The sequence below is a fragment of the Dermacentor albipictus genome, unplaced genomic scaffold, assembly GCF_038994185.2.
Source record: "Dermacentor albipictus isolate Rhodes 1998 colony unplaced genomic scaffold, USDA_Dalb.pri_finalv2 scaffold_38, whole genome shotgun sequence".
Lineage (NCBI taxonomy): Eukaryota > Metazoa > Arthropoda > Arachnida > Ixodida > Ixodidae > Dermacentor > Dermacentor albipictus.
In genome coordinates, this window is record NW_027225592.1 from 158,977 (window position 1) to 177,292 (window position 18,316).

At 46.7% G+C, this 18,316-nt stretch overlaps 1 protein-coding gene and 1 long non-coding RNA gene across 2 annotated transcripts in view; both read left to right on the plus strand.

Annotated features, from left to right (window-relative positions):
- Window positions 1-18,316, plus strand: part of LOC135916947 (uncharacterized) — a 206,052-nt gene that overhangs the window by 158,445 nt on the left and 29,291 nt on the right. The gene's annotated exons all lie outside the window — the stretch shown is intronic.
- On the plus strand, window positions 12,311-16,372 carry LOC135916935 (uncharacterized). The gene is made up of 3 exons (XR_010569108.2): window positions 12,311-12,669; window positions 13,440-13,526; window positions 16,177-16,372. It is a non-coding gene; the product is annotated as an uncharacterized lncRNA (long non-coding RNA).

Genomic DNA, 18,316 nt, shown 5'->3' on the forward strand with positions numbered 1-18,316 from the left:
CAAGCACACTGCCTTGAGGCACGCCAGAGGTTACTGAAAAAGAATCGGACTGCTGTCCATCAATCACTACGCACTGTTTTCGGCGCGTTAAGTAAGCAGAAACCCAGGGCAGGATAAATCCAGGAAGACCAAGGAATTCTAATTTACAAATTAATTTGTCATGAGGAACCGCATCAAATCCTTTTTCAAAATCCGAAAATGTCACATCTATTCGGCAAGCCTTGTAGAGGACAGAAGCAAATGACTGAATAACTGTGCTTTATTGGGTGATGGTCGAGAGCCCCTTCCTAAGGCATGTTGGAAAGGAGATAAAATGTTACGCTCATTTAAGAAATCATTAATGTAGTCAGCAACAATGTGTTCAATTAATTTACAAGGAGAGGATAATATGTAAATCGGTCGGTAACTCAATACTGAGCTTGGGTCACCTTTCTTTAATATAGGAACAACGGGTGCTACTTTCCAATTGAGCAGAAGTACCACGGAATGTAGAGAATCCTGATAAATTACTACAAGGAATTTACTTAAATATTCCGCATAACGCCGAAGGAACGTGTTGGGAATGCAGTCTGGACCAAAAGGTGATTTTATTTGTAACCGGAGGAACATGTTAGTAGACCTTGATGAGAAATGTTAATGTCAGAAGAGCATGACGGTGAAGTTTGGAAAGAGGGTTCAGCAGGTGGGGAGAAGACACTGTGAAGTGGTCATTTAAAAGGTTAGCAACAGCCTTGAAATCAGTTACTCGAATGCTATCGTGGATAATGTTCATTATAGATTTATTCCGTTCCTTAATACAGTTCCAGAACTTCTGGGGATCTTCCTTAATAAAATTTGGTAAATTGTTACTGAAAGAATTTCTTTTTGCTTCTGCAATGGCCTCTGAAAGCGCAACACGAACATTCGTTAAATCGTCAGTAGCTGGGCCTTTCTTTCTTAGGCGTTTGACTTTGCCTTTTAATTGAATAGTACGTCTATTTATTTATGGTGTATATTCAGCTGGCTTTTTAAGTATGTTAGGTATAAATTGATCAATGCTGAATAAACACATTGCTTGAAACTTTCCGCAAAGCTTCAGAACGTCATTCTGACAAACTACAGAAACACAAGAAACAAGATAATCTGTTATTCGCACATTATACGCCTACGCAAATTTTTTCACAATCGTAGGTGCATGCGTGCCATGCACGTGGGTAACTTTCAACGGGAACGACACAACAATAAGTTCATGGTCAGACACACCAGGTTTGATAGATACAGAATAATCAGAAAAGGAGTGTTCAAGGAAGACAAGGTCAAGGAGCGAACCAAGACCTTTACCAAATCTAGTAGGTTCACGAACTACTTCTACAAGGTTGTGGTCGAGCATCATGTCAAAAAGCACATTTGTGTCGAGAACAGAACCGGCACCTGACATAATACGAACCCAGTCAATGCCCGGCAAGTTAAAATCACCAACCACCAATAGCTTATTTCCATTGAACTGTGCCATCTGTTCATTTATCCTAAACAAATTATGGGGGGCAGAGTCAGGTGGTCTGTACTTATCACATAAAAGAAGAACACGACCATGAATATTCAGTTTTATGAACAGACTTTCGGTGTTGCTTGAATCTGATAGCAGAACGGCCTCCACGGACGACTTCATAACAACAGCCACCCCACCACCCCTGGAAGTCCTATCTCTACGAATTGCAGGATGAAGAAACAATTGTCACTATAACTCACAAAAGGAACGGAAAGTTGCACTGAATTTTTCGTTATAATCCTCCAAGTTTCATCAAGTATACGTTTATACCTTTTTAATTTTTTTTTTGCCCCGCAATGCCAGCCGCGGAAGGAAGGCACCCCTCGAGCTCAGCATAATAATTGTAGATAACGCCGGTTGTTCACCAAGTGAATCGTAGACTGGGAAAACGTCACTACCTGCTTACTTTGGGGCTTTTCACGGTGCTTGTTTTTGATGGGCTTCGCGTTCGAATCGGGAAAAGCTAATGTCATCCGCTGGACTTAATATACCAGGTGTTTTTTTTAAGTGCTAATCGACCTTTAAAGGATTACCTGCGCATATAGCACATAAGTACGCACTGAGCTGGATTACAGTGGAAATCAAAATCTACAACTGTCTAAGGAACAAAGTTTCATTAGTGAACTTTTTTAACTAATTACTTCAGCTCACGTATTGCAATAAATATACAGATCGAGGCTCGTGATTTCACGAGGCACTTTCACTTAGAAACAAATTTTAAAACTCGGTTTTGAGACAAGCGCTACCCAACTTGAGGTGAAATTGAGGTGCGCTTTTGCTTACGTTTTACGAAAACCAATTTTGTTATTCTTGATGCATGTAAGCTCAAACATTAGTAGAACACTAATGCATTTAGTTGCAAACTTTGGGAACACATATCTAGAAACAGGTGTAATCTTTAGAATTTTTTCCAATTGGGTAATAATTTCGAAGTCACGGGCTACAATTTGTAAATTTAGATATGCGCCAAAAAGTAATTAGATGGAAACCTAATCAGCAAAAATTTGTTATTCTTCAAATATATATTGTCGCTACGTCAAAACAGGGGTTGTAGAGGAGGAGGTACAGCAGCAGGTCGCCGCTTTAATTATGAGCGCAACCGCGACTTCTCATTCACTGCGCTTTAACAAATACGCTCATGCACACTCGCGGTCTCCTCTTTTTCAGCGGAGTAAAGGCGCAGCACTTGCGTCCCTTCGAAGAAAGCATCGTCCCCATGCACAAGTTAAGCGTATGAGGGTGGTGTATAACGGCACAAAGGTTGAACACGCAAATAAAGACAAAAAGACAAAAATAAAAAGTTAGCTCGACAGGTATGGCTTCATCCGTACCACATGCACCAGTTCAGGTAAGTGCTTGAGTGACTTGAGCTATTATCAGTCAGGAACAACCTCGTAATTTACGTCACTCCGGCGGCGGATCACTGTGTACGGCCCAAACCACCATCGTAGGAATCTTTCGGTGTTAGGATTGGCCGGCCGGGGTGGCAACGTGCCAGCTATTTCAGCCCGCTGCACGTGCTTCGACCGACCCGTGGCGGCGGCGCTCTTCAGAGAACGAGCGAGGACGACAACGCTAACCGACCATGCGCTGCGTTTATAGGATTCGTGACGACAGCAGGGCTGGTCACGTTTGGCACCCCGTGCATTGTTGGTTAATTTGCCGGGTCGTAATGGTCTCTCTGCGGCAGGGGGAGCCTCCCTGGCAAAAGGGTGCTTTGCGGTACGGGTGCCCCAGGATTCGTCACAGTCTGCTGACACACGTGGCGAATACAGGAAAAAGGCAGCTGTGGAATTTAGCGGCGCCGGCTGGGGTCGGGCGTGATCAGCTGACTACGGGGACGCCAGACAATGGATACCACAATGACTGCGCTGCAAAGGTCGTCTGCCCTCGAGAGAGCACTGAAACCTGTGTGGCACTGATACCTTGTAGCACGTGTGTGTAAGCCCTCCTCCTCCAAAAAGGCGTGTAGTCTGCGATGACGTCGAACGATGACGTCGAATGGAGTGCTTACAAGCAGCGATTGTCGACTGCTAGGCTCAGGCTGGTCGTCGTGCTCGTTGTCGTGCTCGAAATGTACTCGTGAGCTGTGTGCTCGTTTGCTGTATGCTTCGTCTTGCGGGCTCCATTTGGTAGTCACGCATAGACTGTGTAAGTCTATCTCTTGTTCAAAATGGTAATATGCAAATACATCCTGCTCGCCTAAGTCATGTCCCCTCAAGTTCCTCGTCCAGGTCCCCCCTACAGCTACGATCGCCAAATCTAATAACTGGTTGACAGCGGTGGAATCGGCCTACAGCTCCTAGATTGGCCTACAGCTCGTTGATCGGCCTACGACTCGTAGATAGGCCTACGACTTGGAAGACAGCAACGGCAGCTCACGGACGTTGGCGCATGGTGACCGACCGGTATCCTGATCAAGTTGAAGCCGACTTGGGATTGATCACCTCTTGAAACTGACTGGGTACGGTGGAGAAGGACTGGTGATATGGTGCTGCTTCAGTGGGTAAGCGTTTGGTTTTGGCTTTAGGATTTACCAGGCTTCAATTTCACTGTGTTTGTTGATTTGATTCGATGGGGATCTTTTACTTGTATTTTGATTTGCGTGGGTATCGCAGCAAGTATTGTGTGGCAGCAGAGCCAAAGCTTAAGGTAGCGACCATGGTCCTAATGTGCTTTAGGAGAGCTGACCTGTTGTGGTTGTGTGAAGAGATCGAGGTAAAAGTAGAGGGGGACTTGACGGAAGCAGAGATTCCTAAAATCATTCTAGAAAGTAGCAATTATTTGAAATTCATAGAACCATTGGTAAACGAATTCTAAGAAATAGACAGGAACAGGAATCAATTAAACAAGAACGCCAAGAGCGCGAGCGGAAACGCCAAGATCGTGAGCAAAAATGGCAAGAGGTTGAAACATCAATGGCAGCAGTGAACAAAGAAATAAAAGATTTGCAGCAGGTAAAAGCACGCAGTCCACAGCGGCTTGATGAATCTGTAGGCTGCACGCAGTGAAAGTGGGAAGTAGTTAGCAGATTTCGCTCGAAAGCCGAGGTAAGTAGTAGTACCTGTTAGAGTAGCAGCACGTTCATAGGTGAACTCGAAGTGCTAACAGCTAACGGTGCCTTAGCGGCAACAGAGGCCGTTAAAGGCCAGAGTGAGAGCGACGAGGTGCTATGCCAACAGAGGACTGTAGAGACAGCTCGGCCAGCTGCGAACAAGTTGGCACAGTTACCACGCGTGTGCGTCCCATCTCATGGTATCGAGGTCGTTAGCGAAGTACAGGGTACTGTTGACCCGACAGACACGAGCACCCATGTCGAGTCAGATCTGCGTGCCGAAGTGAAGTGCCAGCTGGACGATGCCGTTGAGGGCAGCTCTCAGGATTGCGAGCTGCGTAGCTCAAGAGAAAACAACTGCATTGTTCAGGGATCGGTGCAGCTCTCCGCCAGTCTAGGTAGCCAAGAGAGGGATGATTTAGTTAACGATCATTCAGACTGTGCGGGTAAGAGACCGATCCGGGCCAACGAGATGTGTGCCGGCCAGCACGAGGCGCGACAAGGCGACATGAAAGAGAGTTCGAGGAAAAAGCGCCGTAGAAAGAAGCGCGCTAAAGATCGGAATGCGGTGGCTAATGTAGCACAGCCGAAGACGGCGAAAGACGCGAAAAGCCAGGGCGCAAGGAAAAGAGAGGTGCGGTCGTCGTTGACGATGTTGACGCATCAAAGACGTTCGAGCCACAGGTCAAAAAGAGACCGAGAAGCATGTTCTGCACGGACGCGGACAAATGGCACGGGGCAGTTATGTTCCTTGTCGATCCGTCGTTCTTTTCGAAGTTCAGCGTGTAGTAAAAAGAAGCGCAAGGTGGCAGGACGAGACGAGGTGATAAGGAGTCGCGGCGCGGTCAGTCGAATTCGTGATGACAGCGGGGTGCAAGGACGCAAATTGGCAGGAGTCTGTAACGTTTTGGATGGGCTGATAGTGAGTCAGCCCTTTTATTGTTCCTCGGAAGCCAGAGTAGTTTTTGAACCGCGACCACCCCGAGTACGGCTCAAATTATAAGTCAGTCGAAACCATTTGAAACGGAAGGCCAAGAGAGCTTAAGCAGAAAGGAAACGTGCTCTTCTGTTTTATTTTTGAAGAATTGAAAATTTTAGCTATTTTAGATTGACTTTCTTTCAAAACGTAAGGCATGAGCTTTGTTTATGTTTTAGCCTAAAAAGCTCCGAGGTTTGGAAGAGGTGTTTTATGTAAACCTGTAGACTCGCGAGATGTTCATTAATGAGCAGATAGGCTCTTATTTTGTGTGTGTGAGTAACCTGAAGGTCAAGGTTATTGTTGAGAGGCCTATCGTAACGTGCGTGCGTATTAGTTAACCTTCTTTTCTTATGTTTTTTTATTTTCTATGGTTAAGCGCGTACATTTTCAGTGTGCATCATTTGCACTTAGAAGGACTCTTAGGGCCATTAGCGCGTGTCCTGTGTGGACGGAAGGAAGCAGATTTACGACTAGGTTGCTCATGTGTGTTGAGGGCAGCCGTATTCTGACTTCTTTAGTGAGCGTGCGTAGAACTAGTAATTACCAGGCGCATTTTTAATGGTTCTGCGGTGTGCGTAAGTCACGCAAGTGTAGTTGCTTGGTTAAGTTACGTTGTGCTTGGGTATTGGTGGTTGAGAAGCCTTCGGTTTAGTTCTACGTAAACCTTTACTCTTATGCAGCGCGACGGTCAGGTTTGGTCAAACTCAGGGGGAACGTGAACGCTCGCTTTGGGGGCACAAAATTTTGCGACACAATTTGAGATTCCCAGTTGAGTGGTTTGCATGGAAATTTTGATAGGAGGCCTGGTGGATTAACAGCTGATTTCGGGCGTTTGCACCCTGAATGGTATTGTCTTGCCGGGATCGACTCTTCTGTGCCAGTTGTGAGATGGTTGGATGCATTCCAAGTGCGCAGGGGTTGCAGAGAGCAAAGCCATTGTCTTGCTCACCAGCCATTCTCTTCCTGCCCAGCGGCTGCCAGCACTGGCTAGGCGAGATTTCCCGTGCCAAGGGGGAGCTGTTAGGAATGACCGGCCGGGGTGGCAACGTGCCAGCTATTTCAGCCCGCTGCACGTGCTTCGACCAACCCGCGGTGGCGGCGCCCTTCAGAGAATGAGCGAGGACGACAACGCTAACAGACCATGCGCTGCGTTTGGAGGATCGGTGACGACAGCAGGGCTGGCCACGTTTGGCGCCCCGTGCATTGGTGGTTAATTTGCTGGGTTGTCATGGTCTCACTGCGGCAGGGCGAGCCTCCCTGGCAAAAGGGTGCTTTGCGGTACGGGGGCCCAGGATTTGTCAGAGTCTGCTGACACAGGTGGCGACTACAGGAAAAAGGCAGCCCTGGAATTTATCGGTGCCGGCTGGGGTTGGGCGTGACCAGCTGACTACGGGGACGCCAAACAATGGATACCACGACGAATGCGCTGCAAAGGTCGTCTGCCCTCGAGAGAGCACTGAAACCTGTGTGGCACTGAAACCTTGCGGCACGTGTGTGTGAGCCCTCCTCCACCAAAAAGGCGTGTAGTCTGCGATGACGTCGAACGGAGTGCTTATAAGCAGCGATTGTCGGCTGCTAGGCTCGTGCTCGTCATCGTGGTCGTTGTCGGGCTCGAAATGTACTCGTGAGCTGTGTGCTCGTTTGCTGTATGCTTCGTCTTGCGGGCTCCATTTGTAGTCACGCATAGACTGTGTAAATGTATCTCTTGCTCAGAATGTTAATATGTAAATAAATCCTGCTCGCCTAGTCCTGTCGCCCCAAGTTCCCCCGATCATCCTACAAGCCCGACTCCAAATCTTACATCGGAAAGTCCGCGACGGCGTATGGGTATCCAGACCCATACTTTGCCGCCGGGAGTGTAGAAAACGGGCCTGTGTTTAAGATCGTATAGTTTCGCATCTTGGTCTTGCTGAATGCAGGTACGTTCGCGGGAAAGCTGGCTTCTTCGGCGCACTGGGTAAATTCGTCAACGTCGGTAGGTATGTCGTCAACCTCGTGCGGAAGCATGGCATACAGCGTTGTCGTGGCTACGCGACCATGGACCAAGCTGAACGATGTCATTCCAGTAGTTTCTTGTCGAGCGCTATTGTAGGCGATGGTAACGTAAGGCAAAATCTGAGCGCAATTCACATGTTCTACTTCAGCATACATGCAAAGCATGTCTGCGAGGGTTTTATTAAGATGCTTGGTTAGTCCACTCCACTGGGGATGATATGCGGTTACTTTCCGGTGGCTTGTACCACTGCGTCTGAGAACCGTGCCAAGCAGTTCGGCAGTTAAGGCAGTTCCCCTGTCTGTGATGACGACTTTTGGGGCGCGGTGCCTAAAGACTATGTGCTCGACGAACAAATGAGCTTCTTCGGCTGCTGTGCGCCGCTGGGTAGCTTTCGTCTCCACGTAACGCGTCAGGTAATCGGTGGCAACAATGAACCACTTGTTGCCACCTGGAGAAGTTGCAAATGGGCCCAGGAGATCCATTCCAACTTGGGCAATTGGCTGGCCTGGTACCTCGACCGGATGTAGGAGACCTGCAGGTTTACCGGGAGGTGCTTCGCGTCTTTGGCAGTCGGCACATGTTTGCACGTGCTGTCTTACAGCAGCAGATAGCTTTGGCCAGTAGTACTTGCGTCGGAGTCGGGACAATGTTCTCGTGTAGCCTAGATGTCTGCGGTGGTTTCATCGTGGCATGCGTTTAGTATTTCTGTTCAAAGTGATGCCGGTACGACAAGCAGGTACGTGCCGCCACTCGCAAAAACGTTTTTATAGAGAACATCGCTACAGAGACAAAACGACAGCAGTCCCCTGGCATAAAGTCGCGGAGCATCTTTACTTCGGCCTTCCAGGAAATCAATTAGTGGCAACAACTTGGTCGTGGCGCTGCTCTTGTGAAATGGTGATGGCGTTGACGACGCCCGAAAATGCAGCGTTCGTGTCCACGTCATCGGTACCTGCGGACTCGACTGGTGACCGCGAGAGGCAGTCGGCGTCGGTGTGCCTCTTCCCTGATTTGTAAATTGTGGTCATGTCGAACTCCTGAAGCCTAAGACTCCAGCGCCAGACGGCCAGATGGATTTTTCAGGTTAGTCAGCCAAAAAAAGAGCAAGATGATCGCTGACAACCATGAATGAACGGCCGTACAAATGAGGGCGAAATTTGATAGCCGCCCACACCATGGCTAGGCATTCCTTCTCGGTAGTCGAGTAGTTTTTCTCCGTACGAGAGGGAGTTTGGCTAGCGTAGGCGATTACTTGTTCGGAGGCGTCTTGCCACTGCACCAGTACTGCACCCAGACCAACATTGCTCGCATCACTGTGAAGTGCTGTGGGAAAATGCTGGTCGATGTGCGCAAGAACTGGAGACGTTTGCACGCGTTGGCATAGTTCGCTAAATGCTACTTGCTCATTCCCCCCCCACAGGAAGCGAACATCGTCTCGTGTCAGATGTGTTAACGGCACAGCAATACATGAAAAGTTCGCAATAAAGCGTCGGTAATAGGAGCACAGCCCCAAGAAACGCCTCACTGCCTTCTTGTCCGATGGCGTGGGGAAGTTTGTCACAGCGTTTAGTTTGTCTGGATCAGGTCGTACACCCTCGTGACTGACGACGTAGTCGATGAAGCGCAGTTCACCGAAACCCAAATGAAATTCCTTAGGTTTTAATGTCGGGCCAGCAGAGCGTATTGCTTGGAAAACAGTGAGTAACCGGCTTAGATGCTTCTCAAATGTAGCTGAGAACACTATGACGCAGTCTAGATAGACCAAGCTTGTTTGCCGCTTCAGACCTTAGAGTTCTGTGTCCATTAGTCGCTGAAAAGTGGCAGACGCTGAGTACAAGCCGAAGAGAAGGACCTTAAGTTCGTAAAGAGCATCAGGGATCACGAAGGCAGTTTTCTCACGATCTCTCTCATCAACCTCGATCTGCGAATGGCCTCTTGGTAGGTCCATTGATGAAAGATAACGTGCATGCTGCAGCATGCCCAGCGAATCGTCGATGCTTGGCAGCGGGTACACGTCTTTTTTCGTGACATGGCTTAATTTGCGGTAATCGATGCAGAATCGCAAAGTGCTGTCTTTCTTTTGGACTAACCCTTATGAAAATGAACCATGAGTTTCTGTAGAGGACGTGATGTGTTCCTAAGGTGACATCAGACATGCATAAGAAATGCACCGTCTAATGTTTTTTGGCATCACAAGTACATCAGAGACTCAAATGACAATGCACCTTAAGATTTCTGATGAGAGGAGTATACAGCTTTTTTGTGTTATTGCTAATGTCAAAGTACATCACGTATGAATGTGTACGATGCCAAGTCGTGAAAAATTCTTTGCAATGCGATAGCATTAAATGGCTCATGAGCCGGAAAATCCGGCATTGTCGGCCTGAGCACTCGATCTACAAAGAGGTTACAAACTCTCAACCTTTCATGGGAGTTAAACCCACTACCTTTGGCGGTAATTAAGGCTACGAACCCACGACCTTTGGTGTTAAGATAGCGTTAATTAGGACAGTTATTGAAGATATAGTTAATTAATGCACTCGAACGCACGTACCACCCTTAGTGGAAGTCGAATCATGTTAATTAATATGTTAATTAATGTGCACCTGATTATTATGTCGTTAATTAAGACACTCGTACCCACGACCTTTGGTGTTAATGAAGGCGCTGTTAATTAAGGCGTAGTTAGGATACAGTTATTTGAGGCACTCGAACCCACGACCTTTGTTAATGATGACGATGCTAATTAAGGCGCAGTTAATTACGACCTAGGAATTAAGTCACTCGAACTCATTACCTTGTGTGGGAATCGAACCCACGAACATTGTTGTTAATGAAGGCGGTGTTAATTGAGCACAGTTAAGATACAGTTATTTGAGGCACTCGAACCCACGACTTTTGTTAATGATGATGGTGCTAATTAATGCACTGTTAATTAAGATCTAACAGTCAAGTCACTCGCACCCAGTACCTTGGGTGGGAATCGAACCCACGACCTTTGTTGTTAATGAAGGCGATGTTAATTAAGGTACTGTTAATTAATATAGTCACTTGAGGCACTCGATCCCACGGCCTTAGTTGGTAAAGTTTATGTTAATTAAGGCATATTTAATTAATATATAGTTAATGAAAACACTCGAACCCATGATCTTGTGTAGGAGTTGTGCCCACGAACGTTGTCGTTAATGAAGGCGATGCTAATTCATGTACAGCTAATTAAGATATAGTTGATGAAAGCACTCGGACCCATGACTCTTGGTGGGAGTCGAACTCATGACCATTGGTGTTAATGAAGACGATGTTAAGTAAGGTACCGTTAATTAGGATACAGTTAATTAAGACACTCGGACCCTTGGCCTTTGCTGGGAGTGGTTTTGATTCATCGTTGGGGGCAGTCTAAGAGACAAAAATGAAGAAAACGATATAACACAGCGTGAGCGCCGAGTACTCTGGAAACGCTTCCGATATATCAGGGCTAGGCACAAAACAACGACGTCATTTTCTTTCCTTTTTAAAGAGCACTGTAAGATTGTGTTACCCCGTTATCACATTTGGTAAACAATGCCAAACTATAGCGTATGCCTTGTTCTGGGCAGTTTGATTACTCGGATGTGTTACTAGTCTTTAAGTGGCAAACCGACAATCCTGCAGATTGACATGATCATGACATGGAAAACTGCGCGTAAAAAATTATGGGGTTTTACGTGCCAAAACCACTTTCTCATTATGAGGCACGCCGTAGTGGAGGACTCCGGAAATTTCGACCCCCTTGGGTTCTTAACGTGCACCTAAATCTAAGTACACGGGTGTTTTCGCATTTCGCCCCCATTGAAATGCGGCCGCCGAAGCCGGGATTCGATCCCGCAACCTCGTGCTCAGCAGCCCAACACCACCATAGCCACTGAGCAACCACGACGGGGAAAAAAAGAAAAGGAAAAGAAACTGCGCGTAAGCGGCAGCGTCTATTTGCTGGAACGCACTGTAGTACTTGGTTGCACGCACATCGTACGCCAGCGCACACTTCTGGCATATACCACATAGGACAAATGCACGCTGCCGAGACATGTGGGTTTTTCGAGGAATCTTCGTGGGTAGCACGATCAACACGGAAGGCACGAGCGACAGGAGTGCAACCCGCGCACGTTAAACACGCCAACATGAAAGCAAGATACGGACGACAGGGGTGTAAGCTGCGCCACACGAGCAGATTTGATGATTTCCGACTGACACTGTTGCAACGGGCACTAAAACATCGCACACTGCACATGTGTCGCTCGGAGATCGCGTCAACGATGTCTGAGGCTATATAGTTAATATGAACGACAGCAGGAAGTTATTTAAATTGAAGTGATGGCGCAGGTAGCACGGGGAGCAGCGAAATGCATAATTCACGGTTTTTATGAGAGGTAACTGAAGTGAAAATCGTTCGAATGGCGTCACCGCCACGGCTTTCTATAGGGTTAACATTTTCAGATCTCGAAGGCCATGCTTTTGCTGGCTGCAGATAGCCGAAGCGATTCAAATTGAAAATGCGTTATAGAATTTCTTTCTATCCCAAGCTATAGCTTACAATATAGACTTATCTTTGGTTCTCTTTGTCTTGCAACAGCTATGCGCAATTAGGCAGCCGCACAAATCCTCAGATGACGCTAGCCGAGACATTGGCTGGCCCCAACCGACCTGTTCGTGGCGCCACCTACCGTCCCGTTTCCTATCCAATCCAATCCAATCAGCCTGTCGCTCTGTTTTCGAGTCGGTCGGGTGTGCGAGCTGCAACGATGTGCTTGTTAGATCGTGTGTTTTTGTGTTTGCTGTAACCAAATGTGACTTAGTTCGCGTGCACATAAGCGCCACAGACAACTTGTGTCTCGCTGCAAACTCGCCGTGTGCGTGGCGCGCCAGCGAAATGTGGACCAACGATGTTCATGCTGTGGAGTGCGTTCCCTTTGTCTCTGGTTGTCGTGGAAAGTTGGGTGGACGTCGCGAAGAAATAATGCGTGTTGTTAGCGTGCCACTGCTCGTCCACTATGCACCGGTATGTCTGCTGGGAGTAGCATCGAAGCACTGGCAACTTGGAGGGCGCTTTTCGACCGCGTCGGGCCGTTCAAAAGGTGAGTAACCGTGCTTGCTAACTACACACGTGTTGTGCGTGCTTCTCGTGTGGGCATAGGGTGCCTTGCGAACGTAGGAAAGAGAACTCCCACGACAACAGTGAAACCTATGCCGATGCTTGCTGGGTGTCAGAGTTTAGTTGCGCGAATTAATTGCCATAATGCAGAATTGAAAATCTTGATAAGCGTTTTCTTCTGATGAGAAAGATTACGTTCAGAAATAATCGTGTTCATCATGCGTGCTTGTGCGTGAGCTCCCGTTTTTCTGCTGAAGTCGCATGATAACGACTCATCTACCTCTTGACCGATTCTTACTGCTATGACGTTTCCTCGCTTATAAATGATTCGACGTTGTAGATAATCTCTGCTTACAAGGTTTTCGATTTACGAGCAGTATTGGGGAAAAAAAATGTAAGCAATCACAACGTGCTACTAGTACAGGTTTGTTTTGAAGGGGTGTTGCCATAACTTCGACGTAAGTAAACATTACAAGGGATAGTTACTTAAAGTTATGAAAGAAACTCTAGAATCGTTATGTAAACAAACATTCATGTAATGCGCTGCTGCTGCTGCGTGTGAAATTTTGCCTTGTTGTAGGGGTCCCTGTTATCGTGACATTCATCAGTAACTTTGACTTTGTGCTCTGTCGCCACCCTGCACCAGTGCATGCATTGTTTTCATGACTGTTTTTACATGCTCCTTGCATGTGTTCACTATGTGATAGTCTTACTGTGCCACAGCTATAAGTTAACACAGAATTCTCTTTGTAGTGGTGAAGCCGTGACCCACAACAGTGTCCACATAACCCGTGGCCATGGCTGCAGCAACACGGCGTGTAATCTGGATGGATATGTCAGGTATGCTTTAAGTGTACGTGTTCACAAAAGTAGGATCTCAGTATCATTAGTGGATAAGTGTATCGACATATTACTTAATGCATCTTGCTAAATAGGCTAAATATTTCTGCAACATCATTCCACTTGCTGCTTATTTGTGTTTGTAGATATTATGCACACATTATCTTGTTCTGTTAAAACTACACGTCGCATGTCCTGACGTTTAGTATTTTTCTCGCATCAATTGCTTGGCTGCAAGTCCATTTTATTTTTGCTTATTACACAGTATGTTTCTTTTTATCTTGGTTTTATTTGTTTGGAACTGTTTCTTATGCTGTAGCCCATATTTCCCTGTTTTCCTTTCTGCTTATGATACACACATGTGCTGTTTTTGTCCATGTAAGAATTCGAAGTGTAGTGTGCCATATATGTCACAGGTCTAAGCACGCAGTGTGCCTACCATTGTTTAGCATTGATATTTACAATCATGTCTGTCTTGTTCTCAGAATAACTGTCACTGGCAAATACACATTTGATGAACTAGAATTTCTTGAAATAGGAAGGCCAGTATTCATTGTGCTGCAGTTACTTAAGTAGTGAGGTGTTTTCTGGTAAGCTTTCTATTTTTTCTCTCACTTTCTTCGTATTCTTTTCTTTGCAAGCTGCCCTTATTCATGCTGGTAGGCATTGTAGCAGTTGTGAGTGTGTTTACTGCAGCAATGTCACAGCTAGTTTGCACACACTACAGGATGCCAACAGATACCCATCACTGTTTTTGTGCATTTCTGAGAACCAGCTGTGTCCACTCGGCGAAACTTGTAGTGTCCATTTGAATTTACCAATCAGTTCATGTAACATTTCAGGACAAAATTTACGCAGTGAGAGAAGGGAGACTATGCAACATGACCTTGGCTAACAACTGACTGTTTAAGTTGTTGGATGGACTAACAAAAATAGCACTGGATGTGCACTTGTGTTGTGCACCAGTTAATTTGAGAGGGATGGCAGAAGTTATAATTCAAAGGCATAAAATCATGGTAAATAGTGTCTGCATAAAAAGAAGTAAATAGGCACAGACTAATTTCTATCCCTTGTAATCTACAAAGGATGCCTTTCTTCATGCATTGATAATGGGGGCTGGCTCACACTTATTGTTATTTATGTGGTGCGCCTGACTGATTTCTCTTGCCAATTTTCAGCCATGGGTGAAAACAGATAAACAATCCTAATCTGGCCTGAAGCCCCATTGCAGATATGTGTGGCCAAGTCGGACGAGCATACTGGTCTTTTGAATGAAATATGGTGATCTCACAGGTACATATTTAGGCACCAGCCAGTCTGCGCTATGTACATTTGACCACATGTGAAAGGAATACAGCACAGTGCCTCTGACACGCACTGGACAAATTTGGTGCTACCTTTAACCAAGCAAGCCTCGCTTGCCTCCTTGCGTTTCTCGATTCAATTTTCAATTCAATCAGTTCATGTAACTTTTCAGGACAAAATTTGCGCAGCGAGGGAAGGGAGACCATACAACATGACTGTTGTGCATATGCTGCCTAATTTATTTTTGCTGAAAATATACGTGCATTGCAGTCCAGAAGTGAATTGACAAAGGCACCCAGGCATTGGAGGCTTGCTTAGTTAAAAATACCCAAAATTTGTCTCGTATCTTTCAGGGTTAATGTAGGCTACTCTTTTGATCACGTGCATATTTGGTCCAATGTACATCGGGCACGCTGACTAGCCGGTGCCTCAGCATGCGCCTAGGAGAGCACCATAATTCACTCAAAGGACCAGTGTGCTCGTCTTATTTGACCATGCATTGACACGACAAGCTGTGCACTGGATTTAGCTTGTTTATCTGTTTCGTTCGCCTATGGCAACCGACTGATACAACAAAATCAGTGAAGAATACCACAGCCAAAAATGGGACGTGTGTCAGTCGACGCTCATTATGATTGCATGACAAAGAGGAATACTCTCTAATGACGTGGCATAGCAACCACCATGCTTATTTATTAAATTATTTTTATGCAAGCTTGTTTGTCATGCTTCTACGCATTTGTTTTTCAACTTGTGCCCTCCCTCTGAAAGCAGTGCTCGGGTGTAAATGATAAAAAACCCCAGACATGGTGTGGTGTATTTCTTGAATGGGATATATGCCATCATTCAGGAGGCCAACACATGCATGACATAGTAGGCTTGGAATGTATGAGAACTGTGCCCGTAGCTGATGCAAATATTCTATAACGACTGGCACTTGGATGTCTCTGGGATGCATTGGGTTGCCCATACACAAACACTCCTACGCTCATTTCCATGCCAAGTAATTAGTGAGAATTTCTCATTCACGCTAGCAATCCACAGACACTGCTGTCCTTTGTCAAGTGGAAACCGATATAGCTGAAGTAGTTCACGACATGTACACACGCCACAGCTGATCCATGTTGCACATTTGTTCAGCCAAGAGCAATTTCTGCTTACTGTAGTTACTGCTGCACCCAAAGGCCACACAGTGGTTCCTCAACTTTGTGTGAACCGACACCACATAAATTTTTCGCAGAACTAGCTAGAACGTCTCCAGACCGTTCTGCAGCAAGTGATACAGCGTGTATTTCTGTGGTTGATTGCCAAGTTTTGTTAATTATCTGTCCTTTCTACCATGCAGGGTACACATGCACTTACTTCAAGATGACGACACTCCACCTCAAGAACAGCCTCTCCTCAGTGATAAGTAGCGAGATTAAATGAAAGGGAGATATCACATCCGTAACCAGGCTGATACTGTATTTTCCTTTCATTTAACCTCCTTCTGCATTTAAGGAAGCATTGATATGCCCAATAAATGTTTTTGTTAAATTTCTTTCGTTGAGTAATGTCTAACATGCAGCATATGTAGGGCCCATATACATGTCAGAAGTGCTGCATCTTCACTGGACATACATGCATACAGGCTGCATATATATAGCACCAAAGATAGTCACGCACAGGTAACATATTTAAATAAGGTCTGACTGCCATTGGGACACATGAGAAAATGTTACCACACGTGGTGGCCAATTTTGTTATAGGAGTAATACGAGCACCGGCAGTCTAATGTATAAGCTCATTAGAGATTCGCTAGGAAGACGTGAGAAAGTCACAAGAAAATTGCTTTGGAGCGCACATTAGGAAGACATTTCATGCTCACAAGAAAAGCACTCGTCAAGAGTTCTACAGAAAGACGGTGGCCAATATGTTATAGAATGACATTAGGAATACATCAGAAAATTCCAAAGAAACTCATCAGAAAGTCTACTGGCTGTGATGTCAAAACTCGTCAGACTTTCATGTGAAACTCATCTCATATTTTCATAAGGGAATACCGCGTGTGACGCCCAGCGACTTTTCGAAGGCTGTATCACACCATCCTCGAGCGTCTTCCTCAGTTCTTTTTGAATCTGTTCGCGTTCCTTTGGAACTACATGGTTGGGATTTTGTTGAATCGGCCGCGCAGTGTCATCCGTGATGATACGATGTTTGGTCAGTGGTGTTTGTTTGACCTTTGACGTAGTCGAAAAGCAATCTTCAAACTGGTATATCAGCTTCAGTAGGCGCTACCGCTCCGAAGGTGACAGGGTGGAACTGACGTCGACAGACAAAGGTGGCGAGGGCGGTACGGTTTTTTCTTGTAGAGCGAAACAATCTTTTACTTGGGTGACATCGTCGTAGTACGCAACTGCGGTACCCTTCTGGATGTGATGGCGTTCGTTGCTGAAGTTTGTGAGATGGACTTCCGCATGCCCAGGAGTCGCGTCGAGTACGCCTCTAGCAATGGAAACGCCTTGCGTGAGCAACAGTGCAACAAATTGCTCCGCGATCACATCCTGTGGTAGGACTTCTTGCATGACACAACGACAAGGTGACAGGATCGCGGCTGAACGGTCACATCGTCTGCGATTCACAAACGCTCTTGTTTACCGTCATTCATCATGACGCCATATGGGTTGGCAGAAAACGTCACCATACGTTCCGGAATGTTTATGACTGCGCCGTGATCTCGCAGAAATCCATCCCCAAGATGAGGTCTTTGCAGCAGTCGGGAAGAATGACGAAAGTCGCAACGAAGTTGGAATCACCGATGTGAATTCGGGCGGTCCATGTTCCTGTTGGTGTCATTAGCAGACCCCGGGCACTTCTTATGTGGGGCCCTGTCCACGGCGTCTTCACTTTCCTAATGCGGTCGGTCAGCTCTTGCCGCATAATCGAGAAGTCTGCGCGGGTGCCGTGACGTGAAGAAGTGCCGTGACGTGATGCACATCCACCAAATGCTAAGATCGGCACGGGCAAAGTCGCGGCTTAAGTATTCGTCGTCGTCATGTCGTCTTCGTCGGCGTTAGCAATCGTCGTCGTTATATCGTCTTCGTCGGGAGCGTGGGGGTATTTTTTGGGGTCTTGACAAAAGGCAACATTCCCCCCGCAGGTCGCTGCCGTTAGTTTCACCGGCGCGGACTAGGAGAGCTACCACCCCTGCCGACGTCAGCGATGAAACTCTGGCGGTTTGGGGAAGTGGAGCGCACAGGTGTAGGGGACTGCCAGCGACGACGTGGTGAAGCTGCTTGGCGTGGTGACAGCTGATCACTGTTCGGGGTGCTACGGTCGTCGAAGTGCATAGAAGCGGCAGGTGAAAAGGGACCAGCTCCAGCATCTGCATGGGGGCAGTAACGGGCAATGTGGCCTGGTTCGCCGCAATGAAAGCAGAGGGGTCGACGGTCGGCCGCGTGCCACAAGTCGGTACGGCGAGCTGGAGGTCGTCTCACCGACTCCCG